The sequence below is a fragment of the Mustelus asterias genome, chromosome 25 (genome assembly GCF_964213995.1).
Source record: "Mustelus asterias chromosome 25, sMusAst1.hap1.1, whole genome shotgun sequence".
Classification (NCBI taxonomy): Eukaryota; Metazoa; Chordata; class Chondrichthyes; order Carcharhiniformes; family Triakidae; genus Mustelus; species Mustelus asterias.
This window is the reverse complement of record NC_135825.1, coordinates 11,107,975-11,130,656: the sequence shown is the minus strand read 5'-3', so window position 1 is coordinate 11,130,656 and position 22,682 is coordinate 11,107,975. Positions and strand designations below refer to the sequence as shown.

The 22,682-nt window shown below is 45.5% G+C and overlaps 1 protein-coding gene across 2 annotated transcripts in view; it reads left to right on the top strand.

Annotated features, from left to right (window-relative positions):
• The first annotated feature begins 1,579 nt into the window (after nucleotides 1-1,579).
• The window catches only part of sox13 (SRY-box transcription factor 13), a 212,765-nt gene continuing 191,662 nt past the window's right edge, over nucleotides 1,580-22,682 (top strand). Inside the window, exon 1 of one of the 2 annotated variants that reach the window (XM_078242110.1) lies at nucleotides 1,580-1,832. The gene's annotated coding sequence lies outside the window, so the exon portion shown is untranslated. Of the gene's footprint in view, nucleotides 1,833-7,642; nucleotides 7,741-22,682 lie in introns of those variants that run through there. The other variant, XM_078242113.1, reaches the window with a different exon arrangement.

Genomic DNA, 22,682 nt, shown 5'->3' with positions numbered 1-22,682 from the left:
TGTTCTCCCCATGTCTGCGTGGGTTTCCTCCTGGTGCTCTGGTTTCCTCCCACAGTCTGAAAGACGTGCATTGGCCACGCTAAATTCTCCCTCGGTGTACCCGAACAGGTGCCGGAGTGTGGCGACTCGGGGATTTTCACAGTAACTTCATTGCAGTGTTAATGTAAGCCAACTTGTGACACTAAGAAATAAACTAAACTAAAACAATATATCTAATATAGTGCTGTTAAGATTAAAATACTTACTAATGTAATCATGCTAAATGCTTGTATGTGTAATCTACTGTGTTATTATCTAATTCATAGAATCATACAGGAGGCCATTTGGCCCATTGAGTCTGCATGACCACAATCTCTCCCAGGCCCTATTCCCATAACTCCATGTATTTATCCCTAGCTAGCCCCCCTGACACTAAGGATCAATTCAGCAAGGCCAATCCACCTAACACGCACATCTTTGGACTGGTGGGATACAAGATGATCAGAGGATTAGATAGGGTGGATAGTGAGAGCCTTTTTCCTCGGATGGTGATGGCTAGCACGAGGGGACATAGCTTTAAATTGAGGGGTGAGAGATATAGGACAGATGTTAGAGGTAGGTTCTTTACTCAGAGAGTAGTAAGGGCGTGGAATGCCCTGCCTGCAGCAGTAGTGGACTCATCAACGTTGAGAGCATTCAAATGGTTATTGGATAAACATATGGATGATATTGGAATAGTGTAGATTAGAGAGGCTTTGGATTGGTTCCACTGGTCGGCGCAGCATCGAGGGCCGAAGGGCCTGTACTGCGCTGTAATGTTCTATGTTCTATATATAACAGATGCATCAATACGATAAACAGCACCGTGACACAGTGGTTAGCACTGCTGCCTCACAGTCCCAGGGACCTGGGTTCGATTCCTGGCTTGGGGTCACTGTCTGTGTGAAGTTTGCTCATTCCCCTTGTGTCTGTGTGGAGTTTGCACATTCCCCTTGTGTCTGTGTGGAGTTTGCACATTCCCCTTGTGTCTGTGTGGAGTTTGCACATTCCCCTTGTGTCTGTGTGGAGTTTGCACATTCCCCTCGTGTCTGCGTGGGTTTCCTCCGGGTGCTCCGGTTTCCTTCCACATTCTGAAAGACGTGCTGGTTAGGGTGCGTTGACCCGAACAGGCGCCGGACTGTGGCGACTAGGGGAATTTCACAGTAACTTCATTGCAGTGTTAATGTAAGCCTTACTTGTGACAACAATAAATAAATAAACTTTAAACTTGTCACGCTGGGCTGAGTTGGGTCACTATTAGCAATAAAGACAATTTCAAAAATAGAAAAGTTTAACCAAGTTAATTTGTTAGTGTCACAAGTAGGGTTACTGCAGTGAAGTTACTGTGAAAGCAAGGAATTAATTGGAGGGAAAAAAAATATCATTCAGTGTGGGTCTTTTTTTCTTGCAATGCATTTTTCTTCCCGTGATGACAATGGCATTGAGGCGCCTTTAATTAGATAGGTGTCGGCCAAAGGGCTGCCGACCTGCCCCTTTAAGTGCCGGCGAGTGGGTTCCGCCGCTGGTTACAATGGAAAGGGAGCCGGGATCGCAATAGCCGCTCCGCGTTTGATTTGGAACAGGAGGAGGAGGAGAGCGGGGAGGGGGGAAAGAGCTTTGATTTGTAAAGCCCACGTTCCGCTCACCTCCCCAGTGAAACCGTGAGATCTCCCGGGCTGCTGCTGATTGTCAACTGTTCAAAGTCCCAACATATACATGAAAAAATAAAAGAGTCCAGCCCCAGCAAAGAAATCCCCCGCCGGAGACGCCGAGTCAACAGGAACAAAAGGAGCTTGTGGCGAGGAGTGTCCGCTGTGAGTGGGGCTGGGAGGGCGCGGGGTGAAGACAGAAGGGGGCATCTTGTGGGGGACAAAGTGGGGAGGGTTGGAAGGGGGGGGGGATTTCTCTGCTAGTAATAGGGGTGCGGGGCTTACTGGATAAGACTAAAGTTCCCCCTGCACCCTGTGTATGCCGTCCCAATGTTGGAGTCCTGGTCACTTCATTTTCACTTTCACTGTAGCAGCCTTAACTCCCCCCAAACCCAACACACTTGTCTCATTGACAACATCTCTCACACTTTTTAATCCCCCTTTAGCACACATGAAACTGTGTTTGTTTATTTTCCCCCTCTCTGTTGCTTCCAGATTTTTATTTGTTGTAACTTTTTTGTTTTCTAAATATTGAAATCTCACTCGGGTCAGTTACAAATCTGACTCGCAGTTAGTTCTTCCCTGCAAACTTTTTTTTCCCCTCGAGTGGTTTTTTTTCTGTGTGTGGGGAGAACCTTTGCACATTTCACCCAGTGCGGGGTTGGATGTGGAGACCTCCAATAATGTAAAATTTGTAAAAAGAAAACTTAAGACTCTTAGAGGGAAAAAAAACATAAGAAAGTTGACAGGACGTTTGGCGCCAGTACTAACTACAGGAACCAATTTATTATTTATATACCAGGCTAATGAAACTTTCTTTCTCACTCTCTCCTTTATAAATGGAGCGATTGTTGCTGTGTTAATTCCTGTTCCGTCTATTGATAGACGACAGAGTGAGTCTGTTCTACTGCACATTCCAGCCCTGGTTTTTTTTTGGGGGGGGTGGGGGTGATAATTATATATGCTTTGAGTCCAGTGACTGTGGTGTGTGTGTGTGTGATTCACCAAGAGCGAACAAGCAGTATCACTGTATTAAACTTGTGATGAATTAAAAATAACCAAGTGATTCCTGATCAAAAGGTAGTGACAGGATGGTGGGGGGAAGATTGTTTCAAATCTGAATTCTATTAAAATAGAAGTCCTGTTCACTTCTCTGCTGCTTTATTTTGTACAATTGCAGATTGTACTTAAATTGCAGCCATTTAAACATCTTGGGAATGGTGATCAGAATCTGGTGATCTAAATTGGCAAACGTCTTAAATTCTTGCCATACCCAGCCTGCGAGAGAATGGCCTATTTTATTAAAAGGCATTTTGTATTTTATATTCATGGTCCCCTCTTAAGGCTTCTCTCCTCTCCTCTGTGAGATGGGTTAGCATTGATATTACTATTTTATTCCTCAACTTGGAATTGTCTTTGGCTAGTACCCTCTATTCTCAAGCCCTGGTCAAGCTTGGGGGGGGCGGGGGTGGCACAGTGGTTAGCACTGCTGCCTCACAGCGTCAGAGACCCGGGTTCGATTGCTGGCTTGGGTCACTGTCTGTGTGGAGTTTGCGCGTTCTCCTCATGTCAGGGTGGGTTTCCTCCCACAGTCCAAAGATGTGCGGGTTAGGTTGATTGGCCATGCTAAATTGTCCCTTGGTGTCAGGGGGACTAGCAGGGTAAATATGTGGGGCTATAGGGGGAGGGGCTGGCTAGGGTTGTGGTCGGTGCAGACTCAATGGGCCAAATGGCCTCCTTCTGCACTGTAATGATTCTATGGCCTCCCTGTCTGCTTAATTCTGCACATGTACTACAGATTAGGTTAGGTTTAGATCCATCACTATGGACTGGATTCATTCTCTCTCTCTCTACATTGCCATTTGCTCTGAATCAGCAATGGACAGTTGTGTCTGATAGCAATGCCATGGGTCGAGATTGTTAAACCCCAAACATCTGCCTGAAGTAAGCCCTCACTGGTGACCAGCAGAATCTTGTCTGGTAGTTTTGTAGTTGCGCCTTTTAAACTCATTGGCCAGAAGGAAGAGAATTCTTGCCACGTACACTTACACAAAACTTGTGCATTTGCCGAATTGACCTTAGTATTAGCTGGCATGGGGCAACGTGCCCGGTTCGCTGAAGGCTCAGAGATCGAACTGTTCACCCCGTGGTGGGAGCGCTGTCAGAATCTCTTCAGCCTGACCCAGACTTTAGGGAATCTCTCAGGAAGAGGTGGTCACACCAGAGCGCTGAATACTTTTGTCATCCTGACCCCTGCTTTCTTTTTTAAAAACTTGCTCATTCAGGAATGTTGCTTTGAGTGTCTTTCAGTCAAAACCAGCATTTTATCTGTGTCGCAATAGTGGGAATGGATTCATTGTTCCAGTGTGTGGAATGGGATATTTCGCACTCTCTTGAACCTCCCACTTGCCCAACACATGTCTGCTGAAAACAGCCCCCACTCCCCTCAAAAAAAAACAAAATTTGAGAGAGGCATCACCAATTAATTTGGGGCAGATTGTGCTCAGTTTAGGGTGATTTAAAAATTAATTTAAATGCGACATTTGTGAATGCTTTTTAAAGGCGTGAGTTTACCTGTTCGGGACAGGAGTACAATGGGAGTCAATATTGGATTAAAGTTGCCAAATATTGGAGTATGTACCTTTGAAATGTGTTATATCCACCATCGTTGTTGCTATGTATAAAATTCATCAGTAAAAAATGCAATTCTTCTTGGTAAAAATAGTTTGCTGAGAGCAGGACAGTTTATGACAGTACAGATGTACGAGGCAAGCTTTTTTACATGGAGGGTGGTGGGTGCCTGGAATTCATTGCCGGGGGAGGTAGTGGAAGCAGATACGATAATGGCTTTTAAGGGGCGTCTTGACAAATATATGAATAGGATGGGACTAGAGGGATATGATCCCCGGAAGGGTAAGGAGTTTTAGTTCAGTTGGGCAGTATGGTCGGTGCAGACTTGGAGGGTCGAAGGGCCTGTTCCTGTGCTGTAACTTTCTTTGTTCTTTATGCATTGACGATGTTTGGAGCTCAACTTGAACCTAGTGTATATTTTATATTACTTTTTAAAAAAATGAGTAGTTCCATTTCTGGATATCATTCTCAGAATTATTATTTACACAGGATCCCTTATCGGGTTCAGAGTTGTTAATCCGCCTAAACTTCCATTGGACAAATGAGTCTCAGTCACCAGACTCCCTTACATCAGGGTTCCACAACCAGGGCTTTATTTATACAAAAGAAAACAGAATTGAAAAGGACACTAAAAGGACCACAATCTACAAGTGTGTGCAGTGTAAATGGGATGGGGAAAAAAGACTGATTAACCTCCTCCGAAAGAATAACGTTCTGTGAGGAAGGTTTCATTCGCCAACCTGAAAGGAGTATGAATTGAATAAATGTTAAAGCAGTCTCTATACGGAGTCCAGCGTTTGCTGCACTGTCTTTGGGGGATGTGAGTGTTGGGTTGAGGGCTCTGTGTTCCCACCCTGAAACCTTGAAGCTTTTGAGAATGAAAAGATGTTCCTTATGTTTTTTAAAAAAAATCCAGGCGTTTCTGCAACTCCAAAAGTGCTGTTTTCTCTTTTAACACTGGCGAAACTTAGTCCAATTCACCGTGTTGGCAAGTAGATTGACTGTGGTGACCGACAACTGTCCTGTTTAGTTTTAAGTAAAAATGATTGTCACACAGTAAGTGCTACAAACATATTTTGGAACGGATGAGCCCATTTGTCTGCATTTACGCGTTTGCAGGCTTTCTTGTTCTAAGGCTGCCCTGTGATTGCTTAGGCCTTTTTTTTTGTTTTGGTTCTTTTGAAAAGACCTCTATTGTGGAGATCAGTAGGTGTTGAAAGACCGGGATAACGGTCGGAAAGGTCACATAGTAGTCTTGCTTCGGGACTGAGAACAATAGGAATGGGATTGCACATTCCATGTATTTCTGAAACCTCACCTCTCAACGACTGTGGCCCCAAGTGACTGTGGCACAAGAATCATCCACATTTGAACACCGAGGACTCATTGCTGGTCATAAGGAATGACAGATTTTGTGACAGTCTTTCTTGATCATTCTGGAACCAAATCAGCACGGTGGCACAGTGGTTAGCACTGCTGCCTCACAGTGCCGGGAACCCGGGTTCGATTCCCGGCTTGGGTCACTGTCTGTGGAGTTTGCATGTTCTCCCCGTATCTGCGTGGGTTTCCTTCGGGTGCTCCGGTTTTCTTCCACATCTCCAAAGATGTGCGGGTTAGGTTGATTGGCCATGCTAAATTTCCCCTTAGTGTCAGGGTAAATAAGTAGGGTTATGGGGATGGGGGCTGGGTGGGATTGTGGTTGGTGCAGACTCGATGGGCCGAATGGCCTCCTTCTGCACTGTAGGGATTCTATGGAAATGTTACTGGCTTAATGTGATTCCCAAAAGGGGAAATTGCATGAGCACCATGTATAAACTCCCAACACTGGAGAGAGCTCCGCTTTGTAAGTAGGGATTGCGATGTGTGAGGACTCTGTCTGGATTTTGGGTCTGATTTCACACTGGTGACCACAGTGGTGAACAAGAGAGAATCTGACATCTTCAGGTGGTTGTCTTAATTTTTCACCAAAATTGGCTTCATTTTAAATATTTCCTCTTCTGGGTGGGAGTACTCGACTGTTGACCATTGCAATCTGAGTCTGTGACACAGCCTCCCTTTATCGGACAGAATGGCCTCTGCACTTGACCGAGTGGGGCTAGAACAGGCAAAGGGCGTCGATTTGTGTTTGAAGGAGAATTGGAAAGTGCGGCTGGGATGTCACTGAGTCCTGAAAAGTTAAGGAGAGGTTTGATTAAGATGCTGGTGTGGATACCATCAAAGTTTTTTAGTTTAAAAAATTACTTTCATAACATTAAGAAAGGAATGCCGATGCTCAGCGTGGAGTGGGCAAGCCTTTAATCCAGATAATGCTGGAAATTCTCAGCAGGTCTGATAGCATCTGTGGAGAGAGAATAAAGATCATGTTGAGAGCCTGGAAGTGTGGGTGGAGGGGTGGTGGGGCGGTGTGGGGGGGGGGTGGGGTGGTGTGGGTGGAGGGTGGGGTGGTGTGGGTGGAGGGAGGGAGGGTGGGGTGGTGTGGGTGGAGGGGGGGTGGGGCGGGGTGGGGGGTGGAGGTGGTGGGGGGGATGGGTGGTGTAGGTGGAGGAGAGGTGGGGTGGGTGGTGTAGGTGGAGGGGGGGTGGGGCAGGGTGGGTGGTGGAGGGGGGGGTGGGTGGTGTAGGTGGAGGGGGGGGGTGGGGCGGGGTGGGTGGTGTAGGTGGTGGAGGGGTGGGCGGTGTGGTGAATGGTATGGATGGAAGGGGTGTGGGTCCAGTCTAATCCTTACAAGGTCAAGACACTGAACGTGTTGCCTGCTGAGGAAGGCAATGGAGTGTGTGTGTATGTCAGTGCATGGGGGCAACAGAAAGTGAATGGGAGATAGGGTAATAATAAAGCTGTATGGTGAACTGGGTTTCTCAATTAGTCCTTGGGAGTTAGCTGCAAGTAAATGACTAGCAGATTAACGTTGAAAAATACTATCCAGTCAAGTGAGACAGTGTGTTGCTGTCTGGTACAGTTACTGTACTATACATTGTATATGGTGACATCCTGTTTACTATGGCCCAGGTATCTAGTGATCAACAGAGCTGACACTCCATTAACCACGTGGCTTTAGGACTTCCTCCGTTTCAACCTTGCTGCCGTAGTGTCAGCTATGGTTTGTTTCTTTGGGTTTTAAAAAAAAAACTCGACATTTAAACGATGTCCTGCGTAGTCCAGCTATAAAGATGACCAGTTGAATGCACCATGCAGTAAATAGGGGAAAATTTCAAAGCGATCTTGCTGCCACTTGGAATTGAATGTAGTGCCTTGACCCTATCGGTTAGCTAACTGTGGCTTGGCAGAGTGGTGGGGGCAGGATTTAACAGCAGGTTTGGTTTGGTTTCGAACTTCACTTGGTGCGTCCCCGATTGACTGACTGACTGACTGGCTAATCCAAGTTTTTATGTTGAGATCTCATTCAGAAGAGGAAAACACTTTGAGAAGGTTTTGTTTCCAACAGGTGAGAGGGGTGATCCAACAAATGCATTGTCGGTGCAGTTAAACATTCTGTTGTTATGAATAACATCTTTGCAATGTTACCAAACTGCGGTGCCTTTTTTAACTCTTAAATTGTTCTTGGGTTTGGAAACTTGTTTGGAAGTCATGTTCTGGTGACACAAGTGGTTAGCGCTGCTGCCTCACGGCACCAGGGATCTGGGTTCGATTCCTGGCTTTGGTCACTGTCTGTGTGGAGTCTGCCCGTTCTCCCCGTGTCTGCGTGGGTTTCCTCTGGGTGCTCCCGTTTCCTCCCACAGTCCGAAAGGTGTGCTGGTTTGGTGCATTGGCCATGCTAAATTGCCCCTCAGTGTACCTGAACAGGCGCCAGGAGTGTGGCAACTGGGGGATTTTCACAGTAACTTCATTGCAGTGTTAATGTAAGCCTACTTGTAACTAAAAAATAAAAGTAAAATAAAGTGAAGAAAAATACAAAATTTAAAAAAACATTCTACATGAAGAAAATGAAGCTTGTGATCGAACTTGTTCAAAGAATCTGATTAATTTTCTGTGCAGGTGGAAGCTATTTGCGACCCACTGGTTACCATTCGACGTTCAAACTTGTGTTCTTCCAATATTTTGCAACGTTAACATACTCTGAGGATGGAAATGCTGTTGTAAATACTCCATTCCCACAGCCCCCTCTTAGACAATCACCTTTGCCGAGCTTGCCGCTGGGAGTATATTCCACTGGGGCTGGTGGAGTGAGTTGTATCCTATAATTCCTTGGGGATCTACCTGTCACTATGAACATGATCTGAAATTAATTTTTAAAAAAATAAACAGTTCCTCGCTTGCATGTAGTGTCACTGCTCGATTGGCCTCGAGTAAAGTTTATAAGAGGGTTAGCTCAATCTGTTGAAAGGTGGGGATGGTTGTGTGCAGTGCAAGAGGAAGAGAGTGCTCTTTTTTTAAAAAAAAGTTATAAGTTGAGAAATGACCGCCCTACTCCCTCCTGGAGGGAAAGCAGTGTGTGCATATAATCCAAAAAATATATAATGTAGCACTGATTTCTTTTATCTTGGACGGAAGCATTATGGTGGAACATTACAATGGGAAAGGTCCACAGTTTTGAGCTTGTATACACTATTTTTACATGATCGAACCTGGAGTATTGTGGGCAGTTTTGGTGTCCTTATCTGAGGAGGAATGTCCTTGCTATAGAGGGAGTGCAGCGAAGGTTTACCAGGCTGATTCCTGGGATGGCAGGTCTGTCGATACAAGGAGAGACTTGAGTCAGTTAGGATTATATTATTATTTGATGGGTATCGAGGGATATGGGCCAAATACAGGTAATTGGGACTAGCTTAGGGGTTTTATTTTTTTTTAAAAAGGGCAGCATGGACAAGTTGGGCCGAAGGGCCTCTTTCCATGCTGCAAACCTCTATGACTATATTCACTGGAGTTTCGAAGAGTGAGAGGGGATCTCATAGAAACTTATAAAATCCTAACGGGGTTAGACAGGGTAGATTCAGAAAGAATGTTCCCAATGGTGGGGGATTCCAAAACTAGGGGGTCATAGTTTGAGGATACGGGTTAAAGCTTTTAGGACTGAGGTGAGGAGAAATTTCTTCACCCAGAGAGTGGTGAATGTGTGGAATTCATTACCACAGAAAGTAGTTGAGGCCAAAACGTGTGATGAAATTAGATATAGCACTTGGGGCTAAAGGGATATGGGGGGAGGGGGTGGGGTGGAGAAGGTGGTATCAGGATATTGAATTTGATGATCAGCCATGATCATACTGAATGTCAGAGCAGGCTCGAAGGGCCGAATGGCGGCCGCCTATTTTCAATGCATGTTTCTAACCTCTTTATCAGCAAGGCTGACTTCCTTTCAGTTACTTGATGGCTAATCAATTGTTTCAATAGAAGCGTTTCAATTTTGACTTGAATGGTGACAATGATGATATAGAAAGTACAGCTGTTGTGTACAGTGCGTGAACGGTGTAAGGTCCAACATTTCTATTACTGCTTGCGTGACCCAATCGGAAGCAAATCACAAGCTTTTATTTTTAACAATGAATGTGAATCTGATCGCCTTTACTAACCAGCCAACGTGATCCAGTTCCTCTTCGCAGAGGTGGGGGGGGGGGAAATAACCACTCTTTTCCCATTTACAGGAGGGTTTTTTTTAAAATGGGGACTTGTGACACCACTTTTGTCACTAACTGCAGTGTAATTCGACTTGCTTTGTGACTGAGTGAAGGTTGGCAGCCACACAGCATTTCAGATTCTTCAAATTAAGAGGCACCCCCCCCCCCCCGGTAGGAGCTGAGATTTACAAGCCCGGCTTTGTTCCTGGCTGGAAGTGGAGGACATGCGGATGTCGATAATTTTGTCTTGTGGTTGACACTAGTTGATACCAGACCCAGCTCTTGGGATTCTAGCCCCTGATGTTCGTCATCTTCTGCCGGGAAAGTTTGATTATGTTGGGGCCTGATCTTAACTCTGTGCGAACGAATGTGTTTGGAAGTGAATTTCCGACCTTGCCATTTAATCTTGTTGAGGGGGAAAGAGTGGAAAAGCGATGAATGTTTTCGCAAGTATGTGTCTCCATGCATTCCACGGCAGTTCTGAATTAGTATTGAATGAAACATAGAAACTAGAAGCAGGAGTAGGCCATTCAGCCCTTCAATCCTGCGCTGCCGTCCATTATGATCACGGCTGATCATATTCAATATCCTGTTTTCCCCCGCCCCCATATTCCTTGATCCCTTCAGCTCCAAGAGCCATATCTAATTTATTTTCCAAATCTCACAACGTTTTGGCCTTAACTACTTTCTGTGGTAGTTAATTCGACCACCCTCTGGGTGCAGAAATTTGTCCGTATCTCAGTCCTAAAAGGTCCTTATCCTCAAACTATGACCCCCCCCTACTTCTGGACTCCCCCCGCTATCGGGGAACATTCTTTCTGAATCTACCCTGTTAGAATTTTGTAAGTTTCTAAGAGTGACCTTTTCCTTATTTTTTTTTTAGAAAAGGATACAAATAAAAATAATTGTACTTCTACAATAATACCAGGATCAAACAAACAAATTCCCCTTCATCCTCCTTCTCAGCCATCATTGCAGACACTTGCCTTTGTCATTGTGTCTCCATGTGCCTTGAGACATCTAGCTGCTGACTCTTTGCACAAGGGACATATTTTTTTGTAGCCTGAAAGATAGTTTTTTTGTTTTGTTTTGTTTTTGCTGGTTTTTAATCTGTCGTCAAGAGGAAATGACATGTGAACATGGTTTTTGTGTCACTTGAAGCTCTGAGCTCAGCTTGTGCGGCCTTGAATAAACAAACCCCTGTCTGCAACTCAAATTTAATATTGATTTCCCCTTCCCCAACCACCCTTTTGTTTAGTAAGATGACAGACCGTCTGAACTGGACTTGTGCCTATTCTTTGTACTTTCGGTCACCCTATGGGAGCAGGCTGCTCATTTATATGAAGCGTTGCTTTCGGCCTCTTACGGTGGGGTCCCAGGATCCAAACAAACCGGACAAAGTCGCCATTTCTCCCTAAGTGAAGTGTGATCCATCATTTTTGTCCTGAAGTTGGTTGCGGGGATTGTGTTGTGAAGCACGATAAAGAAAGCAAACATTTGCTCAGTTACTAAGTGCAGGATGAATTGCTGGGACATGTTTTGTTACCGGGAGTCAGTGAGACATCTTTATTATCGGGTAAGTATTTGGGGTGGGGAATTTGGAGAGAGACTGGGGCAGTGTGGGGTTGATTCCTGGATCGTTCGAGCCAAAAGAAAACCCCTATATTTGCGATGGTCCAAATGTGATCTCGATTTGATTTGATTTTGATTTGATTTTATTGTCACATGTATTAACCTACAGTGAAAAATATTGTTTCTTGCGTGCTACACAGACAAAGCATACCGTTCAGAGAGGAGGAAAGGAGAGTGTGCAGAATGTGGTGTTACAGTCATAGCTAGGGTGTAGAGAAAGATCAAGTTAATGCGAGGTAGATCCATTCAAAAGTCTGACGGCAGCAGGGAAGAAGCTGTTCTTGAGTCGGTTGGTAGTGACCTCAGACTTTTGTATCTTTTTTTCCCGGCGGAAGAAGGTGGAAGAGAGAGTGTCTGGGGTGCTTAATTATGCTGGCTGCTTTGCCGAGGCAGCGGGAAGTGTAGACAGAGTCGATGGATGGGAGGCTGGTTTGCGTGATGGATTGGGCTACGTTTACGACCTTTTGTAGTTCAACCCCCATGGTTCAGAGAATGGTCATAGTTTAAAAAAATATTTTGCTCCAATTTGCATGTCCCACATTATTCCTTTTGTTTGAATGGTGATGAGTGGGAAAGCAAATTGCGTGGAGGACACAGAGAGTCTGCAGAGAGATTTGGATAGGCTAAGTGAGTGGGCAAGGATCTGGCAGATGGAATATAACGTTGATAAGTGTGAGGTTATCCAGTTTGGAAGGAATAATAGTAAAATGGGTTATTATTTAAACGGTGAAAAATTACAACATGCTACTATGCAGAGGGACCTGGGGGTCCTTGTGCATGAATCACAAAAACTCAGTTTGCAGGTGCAGCAGGTAATCAAGAAGGCAAATGGAATGTTGGCCTTTATCGCGAAGGGGATGGAGTATAAAAGCAGGGAGGTCATGCTGCAACTGTACAGGGAACTGGTGAGGCCGCACCTAGAGTACTGTGTACAATTTTGGTCCCCTTATTTAAGAAAGGATATATTAGCTTTGGAGGGGGTACAGAGAAGGTTCACCAGGTTGATTCCGGAGATGAGGGGGTTAGCTTATGAGGAGAGATTGAGTAGACTGGGCCTGTACTCATTGGAGTTTAGAAGGTTGAGGGGAGATCTTATAGAGACATATAAGATAATGAAGGGGCTAGACAGGGTAGAAGCAGCGAGGTTATTTCCACTTGCAATGGAAACAAGAACTGGGGGGCATAGCCTCAAAATACGGGGGAGTCAGTTTAGAACAGAGTTGAGGAGGAACTTCTTCTCCCAGAGGGCAGTGAATCTTTGGAATTCTCTGCCCAATGAAGCAGTAGAGGCTACCTCGTTAAATGTGTTTTAAGTCACAGATAAATAAATTTTTAACCATTAAGGGTTATGGGGAGCGGGCGGGTAAGTGGAACTGAACCCACTATCAGATCAGCCATGATCTTATTGAATGGCGGAGCAGGCTTGAGGGGCTAGATGGCCTACTCCTGCTCCTATTTCTTATGTTCCCACAGCCCAAGTATTGTTGCTGCTTAATTAACATTGTCTAATTATTCAGTAGTATTTGCACATGCGTATCTACACATTGTATGTTGCATCATATCTCATTTATCTTTGCTTTTGATTCAAAAAATGGGTGTGTCTCCTCCTGCATGTTTCTCCTGTTGTAGCAGCATGCTGTCATTCAGATGGTGAGGCAGTACTGAAGCATCTGATAAGGCTCCCAAGCTCCTTAGATAAAAGCAAATTACTCCAGGATGCAGGAATCCGAAACAAAAACAGAAAAAGGTGAAAAATCTCAGCCGGACTGACGGCATCTGTGGAGAGAGAATAGAGCCAACGTTTCGAGTCTGGATGAGCCTTCGAAGGGTCATCCAGATTTGAAACGCATCTCTCTCCACAGATGCTGCCAGACCTGCTGAGATTCTCCAGCATTTTATGTTCATGTCTCCCAAGCCCCTTGCTGGGTCGTGACATTGTATTCAACAGGGGCCCTTCTTTAATCTGGTAAACCTGATGTTTTTCAGATGTTGCTCTGTACTGAGATTCCGATTTCCATTCAGGTCAAATTTGGGCTTTTCTTTTAAACCCGGTGCATGTTAATTTATCCTTTTTAACTTGGATCATATAACCACAGCCGTTGTGATGTATGTCATCTCAAGTTTGACAGCATCTCCCAAACCCGCGACCTCCCCCATCCAGAAAGTCATTACCCCACAATTCTTGGAAACCACTTAGAATCCCTACAGTGCAGAAGGAGGCCATTCAGCCCATCGAGTCTGCAACGACCACAATCTCACCCAGGTCCTATCTCCTTAACCCCATGCATTTACTCTAGCTAGTCCCCCTAACACTAAGGGGCAATTTAGCACGGCCAATCCATCTAACCCGCACATCTTTGGACTGTGAGAGGAAACCAGAGCACCCGGAGGAAATCCACGCAGACACGGGGAGAATGTGCAAACTCCACCCAGGCAGTCACTCGAACCGGGAATCAAACCCAGGTCCCTGGTGCTGTGAGGCAGCAGTGCTAGGCACTGTGCCGCCCCATATCAAGATTGCACAGAATTCCAACATGGACGCGTATCACTGCTCCTTCACAGGTCAAAAATCAGGTAGAAATATTTGCTAACTTAAAGCACTGCACAGTGCCTTCACCACATGGAACGTAATGGTTAAAGAAGAAGGTCCATCAGTACTTTTGAAAGAACAGTTAGGGATGACAGTAAAGTACTTCTGACGTGTAGTCACTGTTGTAATGTAGGAAGTGGGGCAGCCAAGTGACGCACAGCAAGATCCCACAAACATCAACCTGATTACCTGTTTTTGTGATGTTGATTGAAAGATAAATATTGGTCGGGACATTGGCTCCTCTACTCCTCTTCAAAATACTGCCATGGGAGCATTATTAACATCTGAAAGGCAGCACCTCTGATAGTGCAGCACTCCCTTAGTACAGCAATATTAGAATCATAGAATCCCTACAATGCAGAAGAGGCCATTCAGCCCATCACATCTGCACCAACTCTCTGAATGAGCATATTACCCAGGCCCTCTTTTTCTCACCCCCCCCCCCCCCCCCCCCCCACTCTATCCCTGGAACCCTACAAATTTACCAGGGCGAATGAATCTAATTTACACATCTTGGGACATTAAGACGCAATTTAGCATTCCGCCTAATCTGCACACCTTTGGACTTTGGGAGGAAACCACAGGGAGAGTGTGCAAGCTGCACACAGTCACTCGAGGCTGGAATTGAACCCCGGTCCTGGAGCTATGAGGTTGCAGTGCTAACCGCTGTGCTGTAATGGAATGTTGATGTGGGACTTAAAAACCAGAACCTTGTGACTCGGGGGTGAGAGTGCTACCCACTGAGCCATGGTTAGAGCCTAGGGCGGGTAGAGCTGACTTGTAGGAATTGATCTGGTTCTGTCTTGCACCTCTGCACCTGTAGGCTTGCTAGCGTCACATCTGAATTATAGTACTATTTATTATCTCTCTGAAGTTTGCCGTCGCCCATTGAACATTCTACCTGAAATCTCAACTTCCAAAATTAAAGGTCCACAGGGCCTTGCAGAGCAAACACAGCAAAGGCCACTGTCCATTTTGTGACAGGTTGTCTCTCAGCTTCATTTGAACTAGCCATAACAAGGATGTCTGCCTTCTATCTGTCAGTACGAGCGAAGTAAAGATCTTTGTCACATCACTGAAATTAGAAATGTTTGTTGAACCTGCCTCTCATAAAATCATAGAATCCTACAGTGCAGAAGGAGGCCATTCGGCCCATCGAGTCTGCACCGACCACAATCCACCCAGATTCTATCCCCATAACCCCAGGCATTTACCTTAGCTATTCCCCCTGACGCTAAGGGGCAATTTTAGCATTTCCAATTCACCTAACCCGCACATCTTTCGGACTGTGGGAGGAAACCGGAGCACCCGGAGGAAACCCACGCAGACACGGGGAGAACGTGCAGACTCCACACACACATTTTCCCAGGCCGGGAATCGAGCCCGAATCACTGGCGCTGTGAGGCAGCGGTGCTAACCACTGTGCCGCCTCTCTGCCTTCTAACCATTGAAATCAGGTGCGTTGAAAGACACAGTTCTGTCAAGATAAGTGCTGGGAGTGATGTGCCAAAGGAACTGTTTTGTGCAAAATATGAGCAGGCACTGTTTGAGCCAAACCGCAGATAAGAATTACATAGAGTTTCTCAGTTAGTTAGAAGCCAGAAATTCCAGGATCTGGATTGTGGCCAATTCTGGAGGATGAAGATCAGGAGTGCAACATGTGTACCGGGGAGGCGCTGCTTCAGTGGTACTGTCACTGGGCTAGTAATCTAGAGACCCAGGGTTTCTAGATGCTCTGGGGACCTGGGTTCGAATCCTACCATGGCAGATGTGGAATTAAATGGAATAAAACATCTGAAATTGCAAGTCTAATGATGCAATTGTTGTAAAAACCCATTGATTCACCAATGCCCTTTAGCGAAGGGCAATAAATTGCCCTTCCATTTCCCTTAAGGGAAGGAAACCTGCTGTCGTTTCCTGGTCTGGCCTATATGTGACTCCAGGCCCACAGAAATGTGGTTGATTCTTGCATGCCCTCTGAAATGGCCTAGCAAGCCACTCGGTTGTATTCAGTCTCTCCCCAACAGCACTGTGAGTGTACCTGCACCTCGGGGACTCTGCAGTGGTTCAAGAAGACAGCCCACCACCATCTTCTGATGGGGCAACAAATACTGACCTGGCCAGTGATGCCCATATCCCATAAATTAATAAAATGTTATAGGCAATTGGAGTGTGCTTGTAATGCTGGTTTTAAAGTCCTTATTTTTACCCCCCTGCCCCACAATGTCTTCCTGCTGTTTGGCTTCAGAGGATTGCTTAAGCGCAGGCCACTTAGCCCTCTGTGGAGCATGGCGTTCACTGCTCGGGGCAGTGTGTGTGAGGGATGTCGGATGGTTTCAGAATCGGAGTGAGACTCCACTGGGAAAAGGAAAGGAGGGAGGGGGTCAGTCGTAAGAAAAGTGGGCACTTTGCTCAAATTCCCCACTACACAAAATAGAAACATTGAAAATAGGAGCTGGCCATTCGGCCCTTTGAGCCTGCTCTGCCATTCAACATGATCATGGCTGATCCTCAATCTCAACGCTAGACTCCAACACTGTGCAGCTTTGACGATGGGTCATCCAGACTCGCAGTGTTGGCTCTATTCTCTTTCCACAGATGCTGTCAGACCTGCTGAGTTTCCTCAGCATTTCCTGCTTTTGTTTCAAGACTCCAGCATCCGCAGTATTTTGCCTTTGCCCACGGTGGCACAGTGGCTAGCATTGCTGCCTCACAACGCCGGGGACCTGGGTTCGATTCCTGGCTTGGGTCACTGTCTGTGTGGAGTTTGTACATTCTCCCCGTGTCTGTGTGGGTTTTCTCCGGTTTCCTCCCACAGTCTGAAAGATGCGCTGGTTAGGTGCATTGGCCATGCTAAATTCTCCCTCGGTGTACCCGAACAGGCGCCAAAGTGTGGCGACTAGGGGATTTTCAGTGTTAATGTAAGCCTATTTGTGACACTAATAAATAAACTAAACTAGACACCTTTTATTTAGTAGAGTACAGATTGCTCAATATCTAGGATTACGCTTATCCAGGAATTTCAGGGAACTGCATAACGCCTTGTGATTGTCAATGGAGTGACAGTTCAATGTCAGAATGGGGACAATAAAGCCAGAATCCATGATATCGATGAGATGGGGTGAAGAAAGATCAAAATGGCTTGTGACCTGAGAGTTCCACTCTACATTTCATTTCTTACAATAATGAGGTTTATAAAATGATTACGTTTTGGAACTGTGCCCTTTAGGTTATAAGACCCGTTCTAAAGTCTGCCTACGGGAAGCTTGGTGGTTTCATTGTTAGAATTAACAGGAAGGTTTGGATCACTTTACCTTAAAGTTAAAGTTTATTTATTAGTCACAAGTAGGCTTACATCCACACTGCAATGCAGTTACTGTGAAAATCCCCTAGTCGCCACGCTCCGGTGCCTGTTTGGGTACACTGAGGGAGAATTTAGCATGGCCAATTCATTTAACCTGCACATCTTTGGACTGTGGGAGGAAACTGGCACCTGGAGGAAACCCACGCAGACATGGGGAGAATGTGCAAACTCCACACAGACAGTGACCCAAGCTGGGAATCAAACCCAGGCCTCTGGCGCTGTGAGGCAGCAGAGCAAACCACTGTGTCACCGTACCTGGAAGAAGGTACAAAGTATTTGAGCTTGGAGACAAAGGCTGTGTGTTAACAATGGAGACGATGGGTGGGATACAGCTCCTCCCTGCAGCCTGATCTCCCGGTCCCACTGAAGTTGATCCTCTTTGACCGGCCGCCAGTGGCGGGGCAGGTGAGTCATGCAAAAGCCCTTGGTGGGACTGAAAGATCCAATGGCTTGCCCCACCCGTGGTGGGTTTGGGGGCTGGAAAATCCTGGGTCTCCCGAGAAGCGTTGGGAATGTCGGTTTGTGACGTAAGTTGTCCCTTTACCGCTGAGGCGAAAGAGAGTTGGAGTCAAGAATGACTAATCAGCACTCCCACCTGGATGCGAGGCTAATGTGTTTCACGTTACCATTGGGAAAGAGTACAAAGGAAGTCATTTTTGAGATCAGGTTACAGGCATCCCTATAAATCAATCACTCTCACAGGAGACAGTTTTGTGTGGTCACTAGAGAGAAAAAGCTGCATGGCTTTGTGGATTAACACAGCCAGTGCGATGTGAGATGGTCTCTAGTTGAAGTGCTGCTCCCCATCTTCCCCCAGTACCAGAATCTCTGGATTCTGGGAGATTTGTTCTGGCCTGGAACAGATTTCACTGCTGGTGGTGGATTTCGGAAACTCTCACGGGAAGCATCTGGACATGGTCGCTTGAGGGTGCAACTTGGTGTACAGGAAAACTGCAAATTCATTGGAAACTGGGAGCAACTGTGGACTATTTACTACAAGGATTGTAATTTTATGGAGAGTGCAATGTGGTGAGTATGAAAGGTGAAGGTTTCTTTTTATAGTTTAAGTATTTTCTAAATGGAGAAATGCTTAGGAAATCAGAAACACAAAGGGACTTGGGAGTCCTTGTTCAGGATTCTCTTAAGGTTAACGTGCAGGTTTGGTCAGCAGTTAGGAAGGCAATGCAATGTTAGCATTCATGTTGAGAGGGCTAGAATACAAGAGTAGGGATGCACTTCTGAGGCTGTATAAGGCTCTGGTCAGACCCCATTTGGAGTATTTTGAGCAGTTTTGGGCCCCATATCTGAGGAAGGATGTGCTGGCCTTGGAAAGGGTCCAGAAGAGGTTCACAAGAATGATCCCTGGAATGAAGAGCTTGTCTTATGAGGAACGGTTAAGGACTCTGGGTCTGTACTCGTTGGAGTTTAGAAGGATGAGGGGGGATCTTATTGAAACTTACAGGATACTGCGAGGCCTGGATAGAGTGGACGTGGAGAGGATGTTTCCAGTAGTTGGAAAAACTAGAATCAGTGGGCACAACTTCAGGCTAAAGGGACGATCCTTTAAAACAGAGACGAGGAGGAATTTCTTCAGCCAGGTGAATCTGTGGAACTCTTGGCCGCAAAAGGCTGTGGAGGCCAGGTCTTTAAGACAGAGATAGATAGGTTCTTGATTAATAAGAGGATCAGGGGTTATGGGGAAAAGGCAGGAGAATGTGGATGAGAAAAATATCAGCCATGATTGAATGGCGGAGCAGACTCGATGGGCCGAGTGGCCTAATTCTGCTCCTATGTCTTATGGTCTACTAATTGCCTATAAAAAGAAAATAGAGTTTAGACAGTAGTGTTATATTTAGTCATTTGTTACAGTAAAAGTTTAAATTTATCGTGTCATTCTTTCAGCCAGTTACTGTATAGGGCATTGGTAAGGCCACACCTGGAGTATTGTGTTCAGTTTTGGTGCTCTTATCTGAGGAAGATGTCCTTGCTGTAGAGGGAGTACAGTGAAGGTTTACCAGGCTGATTCCTGGCATGGCAGGTCTGTCATATGAGGAGAGACTAAGTCGGTTACCATTATATTCATTGCAGTTTAGAAAAGTGAGGGGGATCTCATAGAAACTTATACCATTCTAACAGGGTTAGACAGGGTAGATTCAGAAAGAATGTTCCCAATGGTGGGGGAGTCCAGAACTAGGAGGTCATAGTTTGAGGATAAGGGGCAAACCTTTTAGGACTGAGGTGAGGAGAAATTTCTTCACCCAGAGGGTGGGAAATGTGTGGAACTCACTACCACAGAATGTAGTTGAGGCCAAATCATTATCTGATTTCAAGAAGAAATTGGGGCTAAAGGGATCAAAGGATCTGGGAGGAAGTGGGGAATCCGGATATTGAATTCGATCAAGATGAATGATGGAACAGACTTGAAGGGCTGAATGGCCTACTCCTGCCTCTTGTTTCTATATAACTGGAAGCTCAAAACCTTTTGAAAAGATATCAGTCTCGAAGGGGATCATAACTTTTTATTTAACAAAAGGAGCTCCACTTCAGCAAGGGAGTTGAATGTTGTCTTTTCTGAGGGAAGGGACCGTGGTTGGAGGCAGTCAAACTTGATCGTGATGCAGGAAGCTATCTTGTCGGCAGCCAGCTGTTTATACAGGCTGAGTGGTCCCAGTCTAAACGAGCAGTTTGTACCCTTGGATTCATGAGCAGTAATGAATTAATAAGGCTATAGTTGTAATAGGGTGCTTTTTGTGTGGGAGGTTGGGGGAGGTAGGGTAGGGGGCGGGGGGGGGGGGGGTTGCAGTTTGTCGCCTCATTTCTGGGTGCAGCAGTGAATGTGTCCGAGCTGGATCTGGGGCACAGCTGGGTCAGAGCAGCTGAGAGTCAGGTCAGGGCGATTTGTGTATGAATTCACGTGAGAATGGAAGGACAACACCCATAGTCGGTTGGGTACGAAGCAAGCCAACTCCAAAACAACCCGAAGGCAATGAATAAAAATGAGATGTATAGTATGGAGTTTGGAAAGAAGTGGAACAATAAGGGAAGCCCCTTTATCCTCGCCAATCAGAATAAATCGCAGCCGCAGTTATACAAAGTGTGTGAGGAAGGTGGGTTGGTGTTAGGTGAGCGTTTGAAAAGTTTACATTGATGTTTTATGAATCTATTGTACAGTTTGAACACATTACATATATCAGGCAGGGGTACCATTGCTGTATTGAGCTTTCTTGGCTTTGAGTGTCACTGATGCAAATTTAGAATTGAGTCATTTGGCCTCCTGTGTCTGACTCAGTTGAGTTGTCGGGTGCACCTGGCTGTTAGTAATATTGTTAATTGGAACATTGGAATAGATGTACCCCTTCGATATGTTCCACCAGCCATTTAGGCCATGGCTGATCTGTATCTTTACCCTCTTTGCCAGCTTTTCTTCACGTTCCAAGATTTACTTTGAAAAATTGAACTAACATCCTGGGAGAGATTTCCAGATCTCCATCTCTCCTCATTTGGAAAACGTGTTTCCTGATTTCACTATTCAATGGCCAACCTCTAATTTTAAGAAAATGGCCCCTTTTTTGTTCTGGTTTTCTTCAACCTGAGGAGACAGGTTTGCTACAGAAAAAATATCAATTGTTTTCATTACTTTAAGCACATGGAATAGATCTCAACCTTCTAAACTCAAAGGAATTATAAATCAAGTATACACAACCTTTGATTTGATTTATTATTGTCACATCTATTAACATAGTGAAAAGTATTGTTTCTTGCGTGCTCTGCAGACAAAGCATACCGTTCATAGAGGAGGAAAGGAGAGAGTGCAGAGTGGAGTGTTACAGTCATAGCTAGGGTGTAGAGAAAGATCAACTTAATGCAAGGTAAGTCCATTCAAAAGTATGACAGCAGCAGGGAAGAAGCTGTTCTTGAGTCGGTTGGTACATGCTCTCAGACTTTTGTACCTTTTTTCCAATGGAAGAAGGTGGAAGAGAGTATGTCCAGGGTGTGTGGGGTCCTTAATTATGCTGGCTGCCTTGCTGAGGCAGCAGGAAGTGGTAGACAATGTCAATAGATGGGAGGCTGGTTTGAGTGATGGACTAGGCTTTGTTTATGACCCTTTTAGTTTCTTGCAGTCTTGGAAAGAGCAGGAGCTATACCTAGCTGTGATCCAACTAGGAAGAATGCTTTCTATGGTGCATCTGTAGAAGTTGGTGAAAGTCGCAGTGAACTACCAAATTTCCTTAGTTTTCTGAAAAGGTAGAGGCATTGGTGAACTTTCCTAACTATAATGTCAACATGGGGGGACCAGGAGAGGTTGTTGGTGATCTGGACACCTAAAAACTTGAAACTCTCGACCCTTTCTACTTTGTCTCTGTAGATGTAGACAGGGGCCTGTCCGCCACTACGCTTCCTGAAGTCCATGACTATCTCCTTTGTTTTGTTGACATTGAGGGAGAGATTATTACCTGCCCTGCTAATTGATTGGATTGGATTTACTTGCTTACTGTTACGTCATTGCTTCATGGGAGCAATACGAAGTAACAATGTGAAGGATAAAACTGTGCAGAACATTGGTGAGACCACATCTGGAGTACTGTGTTCAGTTCTGGTCACCTTACTTAAGAAGGGACATACTTGATTGGAAGCTGTTCAAAGAAGGTTCACTAGACTGCTTCTTGAGAAGAGCTGTTTGTCTTATTATGAAGGGCTGCTCGATTGGGTCTATATGCATTGGTGTTTAGAAGATTGAGAGGTGATTTTATTGAAACGTGTCAAGTTCTGAGGGGGCTCGACAGGGTAGATGCTGAGAGGGTGTTCCCTGTCTTGGGGGAATCTAGGTTTAGGTGGGATTTTTTTGTTTTAAATTCATTCGTGAGACATTGGTGTCACTGACTGGCCAGCATTTATCGCCCATTCGTAGTTGCCCGAGGGCAGTTGAGAGTCAACCACATTGCTGTGGCCCTGGAGTCACATGTAGGCCAGATCAGGTAAGGATGGCAGATTTCCTTCCCAAAAGGACATTCGTTCAAAGATGTGTGGGTTAGGTTGATTGGCCATGCTAAATTGACCCTAGTATCAGTAGTATTAGCAGGGTAAATACGTGGGGTTACAGGGATAGGGCGTGGGTAGGATTGTGTTCGGTACAAACCCGATGGGCCGAATGGTCTCCTTCTGTACTGTACGGATTCTATGATTCTAGTGAACCAGATGGGTTTTTCTGACAATCGACAATGGCTTCA